General features: G+C 38.4%; 1 pseudogene; it reads right to left on the reverse strand.

Moving 5' to 3' along the window:
- Positions 1-903: 903 nt before the first annotated feature.
- On the reverse strand, positions 904-20845 carry LOC135534990 (solute carrier family 40 member 1-like; annotated as a pseudogene).
- Between the last annotated feature and the right edge of the window lie 1714 nt (positions 20846-22559).

Here is a 22559-nt window from a genome sequence, read left to right on the forward strand (position 1 = left end):
ATGGTCTGTACAGATAGACTACTAGACTATGGTCTGTACAGATAGACTACTAGACTATGGTCTGTACAGATAGACTACTAGACTATGGTCTGTACAGACAGACTACTAGACTATGGTCTATATAGATATACTACTAGACTATGATCTATACAGATTGACCACTATACTATACTGTACTGGAACGAACATCTCTGAAGCTGGAGAATCACATCTCCCTCATTAGCTTTAAGCACCAGCTGTCAGAGCATTTCACAGATCACTGCACCTGTACTTCTGTAAACAGCCCATCTATCTACCTACCTCATCCCCATACTGATATTTATTTATTTTGCTCCTTTGCACCCCAGTATCTCTACCTGCACATTCATCTTCTGCCGATCTACCATTCCAGTGTTTAATTGCTATATTGTAATTACTTCGCCACCATGGCCTATTTATTTCCTTAACTTACCTCATTTGCACTCACTGTATATAGACTTTTTGTTGTCTTTTGTTCTACTGTATTATTGACTGTATGTTTTGTTTATTCCATGTGTAACTCTGTGTTGTTCTATGTGTCGAATTGCTACGCTTTATCTTGGCCAGGTCGCAGTTGCAAATGAGAACTTGTTCTCAACTGGCCTACCTGGTTAAATAAAGGTGAAATAAAAATAAATAAAAACTATAGTCTATATAGATAGACCCCCACACTCTGTCATCAAAACTGGTAAAAATATTCCGGTATAATACAAAAATGATTATCTTCCAACACTATTTGAACTAATTTACTGTTGAGTTTCAAAAGAACTGAATACCCACAGCCTATGTTAGAAACATGCATAATACTGTTGCTATTGTTAAACTGTGGATCAGCAACTCAATCCAATTGTGAAGGGCCTGGGTCTGCTCGTCCCTCTTACTCACCGATGCGTGCTGTGATGACCCCCAAGAACAGCAGGATTATAGAGATGTAGGAGTCTGGCTCCATGCCTGATGGCATATTCTCAAACAGCACCGTGTTGTTGGTCCAGTGGATGGACGAGCGGTCGGGCAGCAGTGGCTGATTAATGCCACCCCGCATCGGGTAGGTGTGTTTCTGCCTCTGGCCCTCCACCATCCCCCCGGCCGCCGACAACGTTGAGTTGGCGTTGGCGTCCAGGAAGGGCCTGAGCAGGCGGAGGTCCATGGGGCTGCCGGGGCGAACACAGAACACACACACAGCAGCAGACAGCAAAGATGGAGACAGCTGGAGATGATGCCTGTGTTGACTAAACCGTAGGCCTTCCTCAGCTTGGTGAACATGATGGTGCCCATGAGGCCTGTTATAGCCGAGACCCCCATCAGCAGACTGAGCAGGGAGCCACTGATGCCCTGGGTGTAGGCGTAGCCCGTGGTGATGCAGTCGAAGCCCAGGACAGTTGTGTAGAGGAAGGCCAGGCCCATCCCAGCCAGGAAGACATCCTGGCGGTAGTAGGCCCTCCAGCCGTCCTTACAGGTGCTCAGCAGCCAGCGGAAGCGTCCAAAACATAGAGGCAGGTTGGTGATCTCCTTGAGGTTCAGGCTCATGTCGTCATCACTGAGGCCCGGGGCTGATGTCACCACCTCACTATGCTCTACTGAGAGGGAGAGGACAAGCATAAGTCAAGCTACTAACAATGATCTACTGAGAGGACAAGCATCAGTCATGCTACTAACAATGATCTCCTGAGAGGACAAGCATCAGTCATGCTACTAACAATGATCTACTGAGAGGACAAGCATCAGTCATGCTACTAACAATGATCTACTGAGAGGACAAGCATCAGTCGTGCTACTAACAATGATCTACTGAGAGGACAAGCATCAGTAATGATACTAACAATGCTCTACTGAGAGGACAAGCATCAGTCATGCTACTAACAATGATCTCCTGAGAGGACAAGCATCAGTCAAGCTACTAACAATGATCTACTGAGAGGACAAGCATCAGTCATGCTACTAACAATGATCTACTGAGAGGACAAGCATCAGTCATGCTACTAACAATGATCTACTGAGAGGACAAGCATCAATCAAGCTACTAACAATGATCTACTGAGAGAGAGGACAAGCATCAGTAATGATACTAACAATGCTCTACTGAGAGGACAAGCATCAGTCATGCTACTAACAATGCTCTACTGAGAGGACAAGCATCAGTCATGCTACTAACAATGCTCTACTGAGAGGACAAGCATCAGTCATGCTACTAACAATGCTCTACTGAGAGGACAAGCATCATCAGTAATGATACTAACAATGCTCTACTGAGAGGAGAGGACAAGCATCAGCTACTCATGCTACTAACAATGCTACTAACAATGATCTACTGAGCATCAGGCTACTAACAAGATCATCAGTCATGCTACTAACAATGCTCTACTGAGATACTAACAATGATCTACTGAGAGGGACAAGCATCAATGATCTACTGAGAGGGAGAGGACAAGCATGCTACTAACAATGCTCTACTGAGAGGACAAGCATCAGTAATGATACTAACAATGATCTACTGAGAGGACAAGCATCAGTCATGCTACTAACAATGATCTACTGAGGACAAGCATCAGTCATGCTACTAACAATACTCTACTGACAATTGTAACTGGAAACAGCCAATTTCATTCAATTTTACTGTAAAGTAAAGCTATGCTTCACTGTAAGTTGGATGAAACAGGTTGGAAGATCCACTATACTTTACCAACTCAACTACTGAAGTAGTCACACAGTAACCAGGACAACAGGACACTGACCTTGTGACCCCCTCCTCTCCAGCAGTCCCTCCGTCCTCTTTGCTGGTCTCCAGGAGGCCTGGCCGTCCTCGGGCGCAGGTGGTTTTGACGGACAGCGCCGGGACAATGCGGTAGACCGGGACAGGAAAGATAAAACTCTACGATGAGGGACACCGGGTTCAGCCCAGGATGAAACGGCCGATCACGTTGGAGGCCAGGGTCATGACCTGTCCGCCAGTGGTGCCAGGATGTTGGTCACCTGATCGTGCGCCGCATGGTAGCATTCATCCCTTCAGATGAGAATCAACCAAAAGGTACAGGGTTTAGTTTGGTTGTGGTGATATGGTATCTGTGTTACCAGCTTTACTAATGGCTACATTATCAAACTGCCTCTATTGTAATGCATGTGATACATCTAGATAAACTAAATACATAGAGTGTCTGATAACTTTGAAGTGCTTTAAATTAACCAGCAGCCAGTTCAGCAGCTGAAACAGAAACAACAATCCCTCGTGATGTAATAGCGTGTGGCAGGTCTGCCAGTCTCACCGGCGAGGTGACCCGGTTGTATCCAGTGATAACCACAATCCAGTCCCTCTGGATGGCGATAGTCAGCGCTGTGCTTGCTAGGTTAGCCACATCTGCCAGGACGATCACCACCGTATAACAAACCACCTTGTGTAAGTTTTGTGATGCAACACGTTACTACACATGACAGCACAGAGCAGCAGGAGGCTCAGAACACAGCAGCAGCAACAACATGGACACAGAACAGTGCAGGTGAAACAGCAACCGTCACAGCAGTTTGCAATAATATATCCTAGCCTGATTCTCAACAGACCTGGGTTTAAATAGTATTCATTTTCTTTCAAATACATTGAGCGTTTGATTGAGCATGCCTGGAGCACTGGATGGGTGGGGTTTGTCATTTTTAGGACTATTCCATTGGTTCCATTGCACCAGGCAAACTCAATCAGGAATTAAGATAAAGTCTTTGAAAGGATACAAATACTATTTAAATTCATATCTGATTCCAAAACATACTGTTGGTTCATATCATGAGTTCAGACAGTATGGGAGAGAAAAATGAAAAATATACTCACAGTTAACCCAGCCATCCCAAATGCTTTCAATCCACTGTTTATATAAGAAGACCAACATCAGCACAATGCTACACACCGTCACTGAAATGTTCTGAACCAACAAGGATGCATGTGCCACTAAAACCAAGGAGGGAGAAACTAAGGCTCCTAAAATATTCTGGAACAATGCATTTCAGAGAACCATAAAAACTTACTACAGAACCATAAATGTATCATTGGTCTTAAAGGGCATTCTGCAGTTGCCATAGTACATTCATTTTTGGACTTTTAATGTAATGATATATAGCCATTGATTCTAAAATATTATTACTCATAAATGACTAATGAGCTTAGATCATCTGTTGTATCCCATTAGATCCCCAAATATACACTTGTTTTTACTTTGAAATTGTAAACTAACTCTGTATAGCTTAAAAACATGAATACAACTATAATGTTCGTCTCATGGATGGTCAGTACTTGCATCCATAGCTCTATCTATGAGATTTGTGAGTGGTTTCATTTATCCAGCCAAATCCCTCAGCAATTTTCCAAAATAGTGGTAGGATGCAACTTTGTTACTGTTTTGAACTGCAGAGTGCCCATGAGGCAGAGAGGCAGGCAATTAGGACTGTCCCAAATAGCATCCTCTTCCCTATTATATTGCAGTACCCCAGGGTGCCATTTGGGACTAGATGTCAGTCCCTATAGCTGTAAATATAAATTATTGTTGGTCTAACCTTTGTTCCTGGGGTTGCGGTCAACCCAGTCCCCAATCAACGCCCCTAACAGCAGCACTGACCCCGCCACCACCAAGCCGAATATTGCGGTCAGCAGCAGGTTCCGTCCATACAGCTCGATCAGGAACACCGAAATGGCAAAGTGCCACATACGGTCACCCTGTTAGATAAGACAAATAGTTATCATGACGGAGAAGAACGTTTTCAGCTTTTTGCTTTTAGCTTTTTACTCTTTCTAGGGTAAAGGGCATAAAAGAAATGTAAAGTATGTCCATCTTTCATTGATTTGCAAGACACTACCAGGTTGATGACATAAACCTTAGTGTCCAGCCAGTATAGCCTTGTAGCTCCCTTACCCATTGCTGTTACATGAAAAGGCTTCTTACCCACATGGACAGCGCCCCACTGGCGTAGATCAGGAATTTAGGGCCCCTGAGGTAGATGAGGCTGACCCTGGTGAGTATGTTCAACAGAGACACACAGTAACATGAACAATAACCAGAGATAACATCATTATGAGTCAACAGGACACATTCTGCATCTAGAGCTGGAAAACATTAAGCACTGGGCATCAGAGTATGTCTGAACATATTTAGGACCAGGATGTGTTCTGATCAGAAAACAAAAGCATTAGTTGCTCTTATACCTAACACTTTTACTTTAATACGTACACCTAACACTTTACATTAAGTAGCTCTTATACCTAACACTTTACATTAAGTGGCTCTTATACCTAACACTTTACTTTAACACTTTTTAAGTAGCTCTTATACCTAACACTTTACATTAAGTAGCTCTTAGACCTAACACTTTACATTAAGTAGATCATACACCTAACACTTTACATTAAGTAGCTCTTACACCTAACACTTTTACATTAAGTAGCTCTTATGCCTACTTTACATTAAGTTATCTTACACCTACTGTAACGTTACATTAAGTTGCTCTTATACTTAACACGTTACATTAAGTTGCTCTTATACTTAACCGTTACACTTTATGCCTCGCACTTTACATTAAGCAGCTCTTACAACTAAACACTACATTAAGTTGCTCTTATACCTAACATTTTACATTAAGTAGATCACACACCTAAACTTTACATTAAGTAGCTCTTATACCTAACCCTTTACATTAAGTAGCTCTTATACTAACAATTTACATTAAGTTACTCTAACACCTAACATTAAGTAGCTCGTACACCTAACACTACATTAAGTTACTCTAACACCTAACACTTTACATTTTAAGTTAGCTCTACACCTAACACTACATTTAGTGGCTCATAACACTAACACTTTACATTAAGTTACTCTAACACTAACTTACATTAGTTACTTTAACACCTAACACTTTACATTAATAAGTAGCTCACACACCTAGCACTTTACATTAAGTTGCTCTTACACCTAGCACTTTACATTGGTGCTCTAATACCTATATAACTGTAACACTGTGGTTCCGACAATCACAACGTGTTGTTACATCATAATTAAGTAATAGCTGTGTAGTTGTATTGTCAGGTCATGAGGTCAGGGTAAACTCTGGTCATCTCTCTCTCCACTCGCAATAGACGAGCTGACCTGATGTACTCCTGGCCTTCCTGGCTGAGCCTCCCCTGATGTCATCAGACTCAAGCTCCACCACCACCCCTCCACTGAATGCGTCTGCTCGCACAGGACATTGCCTGTACAGAGTCAAACCAGGTCACGTTAAGGGGTCAGAGGTCATACTAACTACTGTACAAAGAATCCAGAAGGGTCTTGTCAACTTAATGGAACTAGTAGAGAGTTAAGAATGGGCCTGCTCAACTCAACTGAACTTGAACATACAGTTGAAGTCGAAAGTTTACATACAGCCCAAATACATTTAAACTCAGTCTTTCATAATTCCTGACATTTTAATCCTAGTGAAAATTCCCTTCCTTAGGTTAGTTAGGATCACCACTTTATTTAAGAATGAAATGTCAGAATAATAGTAGAGATTTATTTCAGCTTTTATTTCTTTCATCACATTCCCAGTGGGTCAGAAGTTTACACACACTCATACACTCAAGGTTTAGTGGATCAATACTTCCCACACTAAGTTGGGTGAGTTTTGGCCCGTTCCTCCTGACAGAGCTGGTATAACTGAGTCAGGTTTGTCGGCCTCCTTGCTTGCACACACTTTTCCAGTTCTGCCCACAAATTTCTATAGGTTGAGGTCAGGACTTCGTGATGACTTTGTTGTCCTTAAGCCATTTTGCCACAACTTTGGAAGTATGCTTGAGGTCATTGTCCATTTGGGAGACCCATTTGACCAAGCTTTAACTTCCTGACTGTCTTGTGTCTTGAGATGTCATATCCACATAATTTTCTTCCCTTGTGATGCCATGTATTGTGTGAAGTGCACCAGTCCCTCCTGCAGTAAAGCACCTCCACAACATGATGCTGCCACCCCCGTGCTTCAGTTTTGATGGTGTTCTTCGGCTTGCAGACCTCCCCCTTTTCCTCCACATATAACGATGGTCATTATGGCCAAACAGTTCTATTTTTGTTTCATCAGACCAGAGGACAATTCTCCAAAAAGTATGATCTTTGTCCCCATGTGCAGCTGCAAACCGTAGTCTGGCTTTTTATATGGTAGTTTTGGAGCAGTGGCTTCTTCCTTGCTGAGCTGCCTTTCAGGTTATGTTAATATAGGACTCATTTTACTGTGGATATAGATACTTTTGAACTTGTTTCCTCCAGCGTCTTCACAAGGTCCTTTGCTGTTGTTCTGGGATTGATTTGCACTTTTCGCACCAAAGTACATTCATCTCTAGGAGACAGAACGCGTCTCCTTTTCAGCGGTATGATGGCTGCGTGGTCCCATGGTGTGTAATATACTTGCTTACTATTGTTTGTACAGGTGAATGTGGTACCTTCAGACGTTTGGAAATTTCTCCCCAGATGAACCAGACTTGTGAAGGTCTAAATTTTTTTTGGCTGATTTCTTTTGATTTAACCATGTTGTCGGGCAAGCACTGAGTTTGAAGGTAGGCCTTGAAATACATACACAGGTACACCTGAAATTGACTCAAATGATGTCAATTAGCCTATCAGAAGCTTCTAAAGCCATGACATCATTTTCTAGAATTTTCCAAGAAGAGCTGTTTAAAGGCACAGTCAACTTAGTGTATGTAAACTTCTGACCCACTGGAATTGTGATACAGTGAATTATAAGTGAAATAATCTGTCTGTAAACAATTGTTGGAAAAATTACTTGTCATGCAAATTATAGTTTGTTAATAAGAAATGTGTGGAGTGGTTGAAAACAACTTTTAATGACTCCAACCTAAGTGAATGTAAACTTCTTTGTAACTCGTAGTATTAAGAATGGGTCGACTCAACTCAATAGAACTAGTAGTATTAAGAATGAGTCTACTCAACTCAATATAACTAGTAGTATTAAGAATGGGTCTACTCAACTCAATAGAACTAGTAGTATTAAGAATGGGTCTACTCAACTCAATAGAACTAGTAGTATTAAGAAAGGGTCTACTCAACTCAATAGAACTAGTAGTATTAAGAATGGGTCTACTCAACTCAATAGAACTAGTAGTATTAAGAATGGGTCTACTCAACTCAATAGAACTAGTAGTATTAAGAATGGGTCTACTCAACTCAATAGAACTAGTAGTATTAAGAATGGGTCTACTCAACTCAATAGAACTAGTAGTATTAAGAATGGGTCTACTCAACTCAATAGAACTAGTAGTATTAAGAATGGGTCTACTCAACTCAATATAACTAGTAGTATTAAGAATGGGTCTACTCAACTCAATAGAACTAGTAGTATTAAGAATGGGTCTACTCAACTCAATAGAACTAGTAGTATTAAGAATGGGTCTACTCAACTCAATAGAACTAGTAGTATTAAGAATGGGTCTACTCAACTCAATAGAACTAGTAGTATTAAGAATGGGTCTACTCAACTCAATAGAACTAGTAGTATTAAGAATGGGTCTACTCAACTCAATAGAACTAGTAGTATTAAGAATGGGTCTACTCAACTCAATAGAACTAGTAGTATTAAGAATGGGTCTACTCAACTCAATAGAACTAGTAGTATTAAGAATGGGTCTACTCAACTCAATAGAACTAGTAGTATTAAGAAAGGGTCTACTAACTCAATAGAACTAGTAGTATTAAGAATGGGTAGAACTAGTAGTATTAAGAAAGGGTCTACTCAACTCAATAGAACTAGTAGTATTAAGAATGGGTCTACTCAACTCAATAGAACTAGTAGTATTAAGAATGGGTCTCCACTCAATGAGAACTAGTAAGTATTAAAGGAATGGGTCTACTCAACTCAATAGAACTAGTAGTATTAAGAATGGGTCTCAACTCAATAGGACTCAACTCAATAGAACTAGTAGTATTAAGAAAGGGTCTACTCAACTCAATAGAACTAGTAGTATTAAGAATGGGTCTACTCAACTCAATAGAACTAGTAGTATTAAGAATGGGTCTACTCAACTCAATAGAACTAGTAGTATTAAGAATGGGTCTACTCAACTCAATAGAACTAGTAGTATTAAGAAAGGGTCTACTCAACTCAATAGAACTAGTAGTATTAAGAATGGGTCTACTCAACTCAATAGAACTAGTAGTATTAAGAATGGGTCTACTCAACTCAATAGAACTAGTAGTATTAAGAATGGGTCTACTCAACTCAATAGAACTAGTAGTATTAAGAATGGGTCTACTCAACTCAATAGAACTAGTAGTATTAAGAATGGGTCTACTCAACTCAATAGAACTAGTAGTATTAAGAATGGGTCTACTCAACTCAATAGAACTAGTAGTATTAAGAATGGGTCTACTCAACTCAATAGAACTAGTAGTATTAAGAATGGGTCTACTCAACTCAATAGAACTAGTAGTATTAAGAATGGGTCTACTCAACTCAATAGAACTAAAGAATGGGTCTACTCAACTCAATAGAACTAGTAGTATTAAGAATGGGTCTACTCAACTCAATAGAACTAGTAGTATTAAGAATGGGTCTATGGTCTACTCAACTCAATAGAACTAGTAGTATTAAGAATGGGTCTACTCAACTCAATAGAACTAGTAGTATTAAGAATGGGTCTACTCAACTCAATAGAACTAGTAGTATTAAGAATGGGTCTCCTCAACTCAAGAATGGGTCTACTCAACTCAATAGAACTAGTAGTATTAAGAATGGGTCTACTCAACTCAATAGAACTAGTAGTATTAAGAAAGGGTCTACTCAACTCAATAGAACTAGTAGTATTAAGAATGGGTCTACTCAACTCAATAGAACTAGTAGTATTAAGAATGGGTCTACTCAACTCAATAGAGACTAGTAGTATTAGAGATAGATTATTCAATAGAACTAGTAGTATTAAGAATGGGTCTACTCAACTCAATACAACTAGTAGTATTAAGAATGGGTCTACTCAACTCAAGAATGGGTCTACTCAACTCAATACAACTAGTAGTATTAAGAAAGGGTCTACTCAACTCAATAGAACTAGTAGTATTAAGAATGGGTCTACTCAACTCAATAGAACTAGTAGTATTAAGAATGGGTCTACTCAACTCAATAGAACTAGTAGTATTAAGAATTGGTCTCAACTCAATAGAACTAGTAGTATTAAGAATGGGTCTACTCAACTCAATAGAACTAGTAGTATTAAGAATGGGTCTACTCAACTCAATAGAACTAGTAGTATTAAGAAAGGGTCTACTCAACTCAATAGAACTAGTAGTATTAAGAATGGGTCTACTCAACTCAATAGAACTAGTAGTATTAAGAATGGGTCTACTCAACTCAATAGAACTAGTAGTATTAAGAATGGGTCTACTCAACTCAATAGAACTAGTAGTATTAAGAATGGGTCTACTCAACTAGAACTAGTAGTATTAAGAATGGGTCTACTCAGCTCAATAGAAAGAATGGGTCTACTCAACTCAATAGAACTAGTAGTATTAAGAATGGGTCTACTCAACTCAATAGAACTAGTAGTATTAAGAATGGGTCTACTCAACTCAATAGAACTAGTAGTATTAAGAATGGGTCTACTCAACTCAATAGAACTAGTAGTATTAAGAATGGGTCTACTCAACTCAATAGAACTAGTAGTATTAAGAATGGGTCTACTCAACTCAATAGAACTAGTAGTATTAAGAAAGGGTCTACTCAACTCAATAGAACTAGTAGTATTAAGAATGGGTCTACTCAACTCAATAGAACTAGTAGTATTAAGAATGGGTCTACTCAACTCAATAGAACTAGTAGTATTAAGAATGGGTCTACTCAACTCAATAGAACTAGTAGTATTAAGAATGGGTCTACTCAACTCAATAGAACTAGTAGTATTAAGAATGTAGTCTACTCAACTCAATAGAACTAGTAGTATTAAGAATGGGTCTACTCAATTCAATAGAACTAGTAGTATTAAGAATGGGTCTACTCCACTCAATAGAACTAGTAGTATTAAGAATGGGTCTACTCAACTCAACAGAACAACAGAATGGGTCACTCAGCTCAGAACTAGTAGTATTAAGAATGGGTCTACTCAACTCAATAGAACTAGTAGTATTAAGAATGGGTCTACTCAACTCAATAGAACTAGTAGTATTAAGAATGGGTCTACTCAACTCAATAGAACTAGTATTAAGAATGGGTCTACTCAACTCAATAGAACTAGTAGTATTAAGAATGGGTCTACTCAACTCAATAGAACTAGTAGTATTAAGATTGGGTACTACTCAATAAAAAGAATGGGTCTACTCAACCAATAGAACTAGTAGTATTAAGAATGGGTCTACTCAACTCAATAGAACTAGTAGTATTAAGAAAGGGTCTACTCAACTCAATAGAACTAGTAGTATTAAGAATGGGTCAACTAAACTCAATAGAACTAGTAGTATTTAAGAATTGGTCTACTCAACTCAATAGAACTAGTAGTATTAAGAATGGGTCTACTCAACTCAATAGAACTAGTAGTATTAAGAATGGGTCTACTCAACTCAATAGAACTAGTAGTATTAAGAATGGGTCTACTCAACTCAATAGAACTAGTAGTATTAAGAATGGGTCTACTCAACTCAATAGAACTAGTAGTATTAAGAATGGGTATTAAGAATGGGTCTACTCCACTCAATAGAACTAGTAGTATTAAGAATGGGTCTACTCAACTCAATAGAACTAGTAGTATTAAGAATGGGTCTACTCAACTCAATAGAACTAGTAGTATTAAGAATGGGTCTACTCAACTCAATAGAACTAGTAGTATTAAGAATGGGTCTACTCAACTCAATAGAACTAGTAGTATTAAGAATGGGTCTACTCAACTCAATAGAACTAGTAGTATTAAGAATGGGTCTACTCAACTCAATAGAACTAGTAGTATTAAGAATGGGTCTACTCAACTCAATAGAACTAGTAGTATTAAGAATGGGTCTACTCAACTCAATAGAACTAGTAGTATTAAGAATGGGTCTACTCAACTCAATAGAACTAGTAGTATTAAGAATGGGTCTACTCAACTCAATAGAACTAGTAGTATTAAGAATGGGTCTACTCAACTCAATAGAACTAGTAGTATTAAGAATGGGTCTACTCAACTCAATAGAACTAGTAGTATTAAGAATGGGTCTACTCAACTCAATAGAACTAGTAGTATTAAGAATGGGTCTACTCAACTCAATAGAACTAGTAGTATTAAGAATGGGTCTACTCAATTCTCAATAGAACTAGTAGTATTAAGAATGGGTCTACTCAACTCAATAGAACTAGTAGTATTAAGAATGGGTCTACTCAACTCAATAGAACTAGTAGTATTAAGATTGGGTCTACTCAACTCAATAGAACTAGTAGTATTAAGAAAGGGTCTACTCAACTCAATAGAACTAGTAGTATTAAGAATGGGTCTACTCAACTCAATAGAACTAGTAGTATTAAGAATGGGTCTACTCAACTCAATAGAACTAGTAGTATTAAGAATGGGTCTACTCAACTCAATAGAACTAGTAGTATTAAGAATGGGTCTACTCAACTCAATAGAACTAGTAGTATTAAGAATGGGTCTACTCAACTCAATAGAACTAGTAGTATTAAGAATGGGTCTACTCAACTCAATAGAACTAGTAGTATTAAGAATGGGTCGACTCAACTCAATAGAACTAGTAGTATTAAGAATGGGTCTACTCAACTCAATAGAACTAGTAGTATTAAGAATGGGTCTACTCAACTCAATAGAACTAGTAGTATTAAGAATGGGTCTACTCAACTCAATAGAACTAGTAGTATTAAGAATGGGTCTACTCAACTCAATAGAACTAGTAGTATTAAGAATGGGTCGACTAACTCAATAGAACTAGTAGTATTAAGAATGGGTCTACTCAACTCAATAGAACTAGTAGTATTAAGAATGGGTCTACTCAACTCAATAGAACTAGTAGTATTAAGAATGGGTCTACTCAACTCAATAGAACTAGTAGTATTAAGAATGGGTCTACTCTTAACTCAATAGAACTAGTAGTATTAAGAATGGGTCTACTCAACTCAATAGAACTAGTAGTATTAAGAATGGGTCTACTCAACTCAATAGAACTAGTAGTATTAAGAATGGGTCTACTCAACTCAATAGAACTAGTAGTATTAAGAATGGGTCTACTCAACTCAATAGAACTAGTAGTATTAAGAATGGGTCTACTCAACTCAATAGAACTAGTAGTATTAAGAATGGGTCTACTCAACTCAATAGAACTAGTAGTATTAAGAATGGGTCTACTCAACTCAATAGAACTAGTAGTATTAAGAATGGGTCTACTCAACTCAATAGAACTAGTAGTATTAAGAATGGGTCTACTCAACTCAATAGAACTAGTAGTATTAAGAATGGGTCTACTAGTATATGGGTCTACTCAACTCAATAGAACTAGTAGTATTAAGAAATGGGTCTACTCAACTCAATAGAACTAGTAGTATTAAGAATGGGTCTACTCAACTCAATAGAACTAGTAGTATTAAGAATGGGTCTACTCAACTCAATAGAACTAGTAGTATTAAGAATGGGTCTACTCAACTCAATAGAACTAGTAGTATTAAGAATGGGTCTACTCAACTCAATAGAACTAGTAGTATTAAGAATGGGTCTACTCAACTCAATAGAACTAGTAGTATTAAGAATGGGTCTACTCAACTCAATAGAACTAGTAGTATTAAGAATGGGTCTACTCAACTCAATAGAACTAGTAGTATTAAGAATGGGCCCTACTTCAACTCAATAGAACTAGTAGTATTAAGAATGGGTCTACTCAACTCAATAGAACTAGTAGTATTAAGAATGGGTTCTACTCAACTCAATAGAACTAGTAGTATTAAGAATGGGTCGACTCAACTCAATAGAACTAGTAGTATTAAGAATGGGTCTACTCAACTCAATAGAACTAGTAGTATTAAGAATGGGTCTACTCAACTCAATAGAACTAGTAGTATTAAGAATGGGTCTACTCAACTCAATAGAACTAGTAGTATTAAGAATGGGTCTACTCAACTCAATAGAACTAGTAGTATTAAGAATGGGATTGGGTCTACTCAACTCAATAGAACTAGTAGTATTAAGAATGGGTCTACTCAGCTCAATAGAACTAGTAGTATTAAGAATGGGTCTACTCAACTCAATAGAACTAGTAGTATTAAGAATGGGTCTACTCAACTCAATAGAACTAGTAGTATTAAGAATGGGTCTACTCAACTCAATAGAACTAGTAGTATTAAGAATGGGTCTACTCAAGTCAATAGAACTAGTAGTATTAAGAATGGGTCTCCTCAACTCAATAGAATAGTAGCTAATGGGTCAACTCAACTCAATAGAACTAGTAGTATTAAGAATGGGTCTACTCAACTCAATAGAACTAGTAGTATTAAGAATGGGTCTACTCAACTCAATAGAACTAGTAGTATTAAGAATGGGTCTACTCCAACTCAATAGAACTAGTAGTATTAAGAATGGGTCTACTCAATTCAATAGAACTAGTAGTATTAAGAATGGGTCTACTCAACTCAATACAACTAGTAGTATTAAGAATGGGTCTACTAACTCAATAGAAAGTAGTCAAGGCACAACTAGTAGTATTAAGAATGGGTCTACTCAACTCAATACAACTAGTAGTATTAAGAAATGGGTCTATGGGTCTACTCAACTCAATAGAACTAGTAGTATTAAGAATGGGTCTACTCAACTCAATAGAACTAGTAGTATTAAGAAAAGTCTACTCAACTCAATAGAACTAGTAGTATTAAGAATGGGTCTACTCAACTCAATAGAACTAGTAGTAGAATGGGTCTCAACTCTAGAACAACTCTCAATAGAACTAGTAGTATTAAGAATGGGTCTACTCTAACTCAATAGAACTAGTAGTATTAAGAATGGGTCTACTCAACTCAATAGAACTAGTAGTATTAAGAATGGGTCTACTCAACTCAATAGAACTAGTAGTATTAAGAATGGGTTCGACTCAACTCAATAGAACTAGTAGTATTAAGAATGGGTCTACTCAACTCAATAGAACTAGTATTATTAAGAATGGGTCTACTCAACTCAATAGAACTAGTAGTATTAAGAATGGGTCGACTCAACTCAATAGAACTAGTAGTATTAAGAATGGGTCTACTCAACTCAATAGAACTAGTAGTATTAAGAATGGGTCTACTCAACTCAATAGAACTAGTAGTATTAAGAATGGGTCTACTCAACTCAATACAACTAGTAGTATTAAGAATGGGTCTACTCAACTCAATAGAACTAGTAGTATTAAGAATGGGTCTACTCAACTCAATAGAACTAGTAGTATTAAGAATGGGTCTACTCAACTCAATAGAACTAGTAGTATTAAGAATGGGTCTACTCAACTCAATAGAACTAGTAGTATTAAGAATGGGTCTACTCAACTCAATAGAACTAGTAGTATTAAGAATGGGTCTACTCAACTCAATAGAACTAGTAGTATTAAGAATGGGTCTACTCAACTCAATAGAACTAGTAGTATTAAGAATGGGTCTACTCAACTCAATAGAACTAGTAGTATTAAGAATGGGTCTACTCAACTCAATAGAACTAGTAGTATTAAGAATGGGTCTACTCAACTCAATAGAACTAGTAGTATTAAGAATGGGTCTACTCAACTCAATACAACTAGTAGTATTAAGAATGGGTCTACTCAACTCAATAGAACTAGTAGTATTAAGAATGGGTCTACTCAACTCAATAGAACTAGTAGTATTAAGAATGGGTCTACTCAACTCAATAGAACTAGTAGTATTAAGAATGGGTCTACTCAACTCAATACAACTAGTAGTATTAAGAATGGGTCTACTCAACTCAATAGAACTAGTAGTATTAAGAATGGGTCCACTCAACTCAATAGAACTAGTAGTACTAAGAATGGGTCTAGGTCTACTCAACTCAATAGAACTAGTAGTATTAAGTAGTATTAAGAATGGGTCTACTCAACTCAATGGGTCGACTCAACTCAATAGAACTAGTAGTATTAAGAATGGGTCGACTCAACTCAATAGAACTAGTAGTATTAAGAATGGGTCTACTCAACTCAATAGAACTAGTAGTATTAAGAATGGGTCTACTCAACTCAATAGAACTAGTAGTATTAAGAATGGGTCTACTCAACTCAATAGAACTAGTAGTATTAAGAATGGGTCTACTCAACTCAATACAACTAGTAGTATTAAGAATGGGTCTACTCAACTCAATAGAACTAGTAGTATTAAGAATGGGTCTACTCAACTCAATAGAACTAGTAGTATTAAGAATGGGTCTACTCAACTCAATAGAACTAGTAGTATTAAGAATGGGTCTACTCAACTCAATAGAACTAGTAGTATTAAGAATGGGTCTACTCAACTCAATAGAACTAGTAGTATTAAGAATGGGTCGACTCAACTCAATAGAACTAGTAGTATTAAGAATGGGTCCACTCAACTCAATAGAACTAGTAGTATTAAGAATGGGTCGACAAAACTCAATAGAACTAGTAGTATTAAGAATGGGTCTACTCAACTCAATAGAACTAGTAGTATTAAGAATGGGTCTACTCAACTCAATAGAACTAGTAGTATTAAGAATGAGTCTACTCAACTCAATAGAACTAGTAGTATTAAGAATGGGTCTACTCAACTCAATAGAACTAGTAGTATTAAGAATGGGTCTCCTCAACTCAATAGAACTAGTAGTATTAAGAATGGGTCTCCTCAACTCAATAGAACTAGTAGTATTAAGAATGGGTCTACTCAACTCAATAGAACTAGTAGTATTAAGAATGGGTCTACTCAACTCAATAGAACTAGTAGTATTAAGAATGGGTCTACTCAACTCAATAGAACTAGTAGTATTAAGAATGGGTCTACTCAACTCAATAGAACTAGTAGTATTAAGAATGGGTCTACTCAACTCAATAGTCTGTTTAATAAAGGTATGTGGGTGCATTTCAGAGTCCTAAGGGCATTCACTAGTAATAGAAAACCTGAAACTCATTGAACATATTCTTTAGAACACGTGTCAAACTCATTCCATGGAGGGCTGAGTGTCTGCAGGTTTTCACTCCTCCCTTGTACTTGATTGAGAAATTAAGGTCACTAATTAGTAAGGAACTCCCCTCATCTGGTTATCTAGGTCTTAATTGAAAGGAAAACCAAAAATCAGCAAACTCTAGGCTCTCCATGGAATGAGTTTGACACCCCTGCTTTAGAAGTTCAATTCCTTTTAACATCACATCAACATTTAAATGACAGATTTAAGAAAAGTTTGTTGACATGAAGTTATTAAGCCTCAACCATGTCTAACATGTTCATCTGTTGAAGTCAGTATCTGGTTGCATCCTTTATAACTCAGAAACCATCTCAGATAAACGTCTCAGTCAAAATATTGTCAACCAGAAAGTACATCCCACTGCAAATGTTGTTCTCAAGTTGTTTGTGCTTTGCTCGTCTGAAATGAATTCAAAATGCATTTCAGTGTTATTGAACCTTTTTATTTAACGAGGCAAGTCAGTTAAGAACAAATTCTTATTTTCAATGATGGCCTGGGAACAGTGGGTTAATTGCCTGTTCAGGGGCAGAAAGACAGATTTGTACCTTGTCAGTTCAGGGATTTGAACTTTCAACCTTTCAGTTACTAGTTCAACGCTCTAACCACTAGGCTACCCTGCCGCCCCGTGACTTGCACATGACTTGCAGCTCAGATTCTGAGGCCTACATATAAGATGGCTCCCATAGGTCATCAGGTCAAATCATCTGCAGCAGGGTACACATTCTGTTTATCTCGAATCTGGCAATAACATACTCTACCCCAGGAAGACAGGAACACACATTTTAAACACACATTTTAAACACAACTGAAATCCCTGAAAACAAATACATTTGAGCATTTTTAGCACTGTGCGTCGATGTGCTGCTTCAATGTGCACTAAACTGCAGAGCAAAACCAAGCCAACATTTCCAATCCTACATGTAAAAAAAAAGATATTAACAGTTCAAGACATTTCTGAAACAATCCCAACATCACCTTGGCTCTGATGTCAGGGTGAATCCTTGCTAGTGCTCCTTGATGAGGTGTCTTTTGCCATGTGTCCTACATGGAGATGCTCCTCTTTCCGGAGAGCTGGAATTCAAGCGATAGTAGTATGAAAGGCTTGATAGAATCAGTGTGTAAAAATGCACCATTGTATGAAAGTGCCAGAAAGGCAGAATGAGGCACAACAAAAGCAGCCAGAGTATTCCAAAGCACGTGACAATGAGGGGACAATATCTCTGTCCCCCCGCACCACAGAAAGGATAACCGTGTCACTCGTATGACACACGCACACACACACACACACACACACACACACACACACACACACACACACACACACACACACACACACACACACACACACACACACACACACACACACACACACACACACACACACACACACACACACACACACACACACACGCGCACACAAGAGACCAATTGAGTTCTGACAAAGCTAGACCAGTGATAACATGAAACCATAACAAATAACGCAAAAGTCCTTTACAGTGTGTAAGTTATACGGAACAACAATATAAACAGAAAATGTACAAGTCTTTATCCCATGTTTCATTAAGCTGAAATAAAAGATCCCGGAAATGTTCCATACTCCCAAAAATCGTATTTCTTTCTGTTTACATCCCTCTTTGTGAGCATTTCTCCTTTACCATGATAATCCATCCACCTGACAGGTGTGACATATCAACAATCTGATTAAACAGCATGATCATTACACATTACACACCTTCATTATAACAAATATTGGCACATCAAACAGAGGATGTAAGGAGCTTTCCGTATTTAGTTCCGTTCTGTGTCTTTCTTTATTTACAGTAGATACAGTCGGCCTCTGTCTTTCCACATGGATAGAATTGTGCAGTGATGAACTTGGCTGCCTACTGGTCCTCTTGCATCAGTCTCACCAATAACAAGCCACACATGCCATGCAAAAAGCAGGAAGCTGTGGGAGTAAAAAATAGTGCTCAAACACTTTTGAATCATAACAATTAAATAAGGTTTATTTCCTTAAAATGAACCTATAAATTTGATCAATATCATTGGCTTTCTGACCATGTAGCAATAAGTAATTATGTTTTGAAAGCGAGAAGGTAATTAAAAACTGAAAGGGATGAATAATTCCACAAAAAGATCATGAAAGTGACTGTTGTTTTACTGTAGAGTGCAGGTCAAAATTATGACCCTGAATTGACTACCAAGTACCCTATCGGGAATGAGTGTGTGTGTGTGTGTGTGTGTGTGTGTGTGTGTGTGTGTGTGTGTGTGTGTGTGTGTGTATCAGAGGAGTTGGGTACAGCAGAAGACACAATTCTGCCTGATTTGGATGAAGTATTCTTCTTCTTCATTGTTCTACATGTCTCCGAACTTAAGTGTCATTCTAAAAGGGGGTTATGATTGCCTCTGTCCATGACACGTTTCTTCAGGAAGAGGGTGACTCTGTAGAGGGCCACTAGAGGGATGGAGACACGGGGGAGAGCAGACAGCATCACACAGCAGACACCCAGCGGGATAGGGCTGCAACTTAGCCATGGTGAAGTGGACCTATTGAAAGGAGAGGATGTTTCTTTACCCAGTTCATCTAAAAATATGTGAAGTTTCCATCGATCAGGTTTATTGGATGTAAAATGACTGGATTAAACATTAAGTAATATCATAATGTATTGTTATCTCTATCTTGTCCTACTTCAGCCTGAAGTGATGCAACCTTGCAACATGCATCAACATGCAACAAAATATGTCTTTTACATAGTCAGGGTTCCATGCAGCGTAAGTAGGTTGAGTTTCAGCCTGGACAACCACGTAAGCCAGGAAAACCATCAGCAGCATCAGAAGGTTGATCACTCTGCACATGGCCTGAAAATGTTGGGCCTTCGCCCCGTCCTCCACTCCATGTCATCACTGAACCTGAGAACAAAGAAACATTCTCAGATGAGTTGAAGAAATAAAAACAAAGATTTGATACTATTTTGTTATCTTTGCGCTTGAGATTGAGCTTGTTCAGAAGTGAGATCATGTATAGATGGAAAAAACACATAAATTGAGTAGACCTAACTTGTTTAGCCCATAGATGTAAACCACAGCGATGATCTGAAAGAAGACTATGATGAGTAGAGGCAGGGATCCTACATAGCTGTTGAAGATCTCCAGACAGTAGTTTCCTGAACCCATGGTAAAGATCAGAGCCACAGTGAAGGAGTTGAGGCACATCAACCCTAATAAAACAAACACATGATTATTCAGGACTGGTTCTATTTTATTACTATTTTCTTAAATGTATATTTTTATGTATTTTCTGAATGTATTACATTTACATTTAAGTCATTTAGCAGACGCTCTTATCCAGAGCAACTTACAAATTGGTGAATTCACCTTCTGACATCCAACAGAGAGGGCGAGAGGGGACGACAGTGGGGAATGCTAGAGAGAGTTTGAGTCAAAGGGCAGTAAAGGCCAGATTTGAAACCTATGCTGACACCGGCATTACCGCTAGACCAGCTAGGCCACGACCAGCTAGGCCACCAGATATTAGAAAAGCTGAGAACATTCGGTAGATTGTTTTGGAGTCTGAAGGAGCTTGAATGGTATGTCTATAACAGTGAAGGCTCCTCAGAGGAGGCAGGGGAGGACCATCTTCCTTAGTAAAACTCCAGATTGTGGCTTTAATCTAAACTCACATTCCCCCATATTGAGTTGCGCAAGAGATGACCCCTTGACACAGTTTAAGTAGGATCAATAGCACAAGTTTAATATACCCAGTGAAGGTTCCTCAGAGGAGGAAAGGGAGGACCGTATTCACATCACCAAATAATTGATTAAAACACACTGTTTTGCAATGGTCTACAGTAGCCTCAACAACACTCTGTAGGGTACCACCATTGTGTAGTCGGAGGACAGCTAGCTTCCGTCCTCTTCTGGGTACATTTACTTCAATACAAAACCTAGGAGGCTCTTGGTTCTCTCCCCTTCCATAGACTTACACTGTAATTATGACAACTTCCGGAGGACATCCTCCAAACTGCTCTTGAAGCATGAACTGACATGTTGTCCACCCAATCAAAAGATCAGAGAATTAATCTAGTACTGGAAGCATAAGCTACAGCTAGCTAGCACTGCAGTGCATAAAATGTGGTGAGTAGTTGACTCAAAGAGAGCGAAAGACAATACTTGATCAGCTTTCAACAAATTAATTTCTTCAAAAATGAAGGAGAAGCAAGAGAGAGAGAGAGAGGCTGACTACGGCCATCAGTTCGGTCGTCCTCCGACACATTTCTGCATCTGGCTTCTGGGTTAAGCAGGCAGGCATTAACCTCTTACATCTATGGGGGCGCTATTTCATTTTTGGATGAAAAACGTTCCCGTTTTAAACAAGATATTTTGTCACAAAAAGATGCTCGACTATGCATATAATTGATAGCATTCGAAAGAAAACACTCTGACGTGTCCAGAAATACCAAGATATTCTCTGTGCGTGCTCTAGAACGTGAGCTTCAGGCAAAACCAAGATGAGATGGCATCCAGGAAATGACAAGGATTTTTGAGGCTCTGTTTTCCATTGTCTCCTTATATGGCTGTGAATGCGAGAGGAATGAGCCTGCCCTTTCTGTCGTTTCCCCAAGGTGTCTGCAGCATTGTGACGTATTTGTAGGCAGATCATTGGAAGATTGACCATAAGAGACCACATTTACCAGGTGACCGCCCGGTGTCCTACGCCGAAATTGGTGCGAAAAAGTCACCTGCCAGTATTTTTCCATGCGATACAGAGAGGAAAGCAAGCTTCCACGAACTGCATATCAATGAAGAGATATGTGAAAAAACACCTTGAGGATTGATTCCAAACAACGTTTGCCATGTTTCGGTCGATATTATGTAGTTAATCCAGAAAAAGTTTTACGTTGTAGGTGACTGAATTTTCGGTTCGTTTCGGTAGCCAGACGCAATGTAGAAAACGGAACGATTTCTCCTACACACAGACGCTTTCAGGAAAAACTGCGCATTTGGTATGTAACTGAGAGTCTCCTCATTGAAAACATCAGAAGCTCTTCAAAGGTAAATGATTTTATTTATTTGGTTATCTGGTTTTTGTGAAAATGTTGCGTGCTAAATGCTACTCAAAATGCTATGCTAGCTTTGCATACTCTTACACAAATTAGTCAATTTCTATGGTTCAAAAGCATATTTTGAAAATCTGAGATGACAGTGTTGTTAAGAAAAGGCTAAGCTTGAGAGCAGACGCATTATTTTCATTTTATTTGCGATTTTCAGAAATCGTTAACGTTGCATTATGCTAATGAGCCTGAGGCTTTAGTCACAAACCCGGATCCGGGATGGGGAGTTTCAAGAAGTTAAGAAAATACCCAGGTTTTCCAGAAATCTTGTTTGGAAGATTACTTATTAATTT

The sequence above is a fragment of the Oncorhynchus masou genome, unplaced genomic scaffold (assembly GCF_036934945.1).
Source record: "Oncorhynchus masou masou isolate Uvic2021 unplaced genomic scaffold, UVic_Omas_1.1 unplaced_scaffold_4273, whole genome shotgun sequence".
NCBI lineage: Eukaryota > Metazoa > Chordata > Actinopteri > Salmoniformes > Salmonidae > Oncorhynchus > Oncorhynchus masou.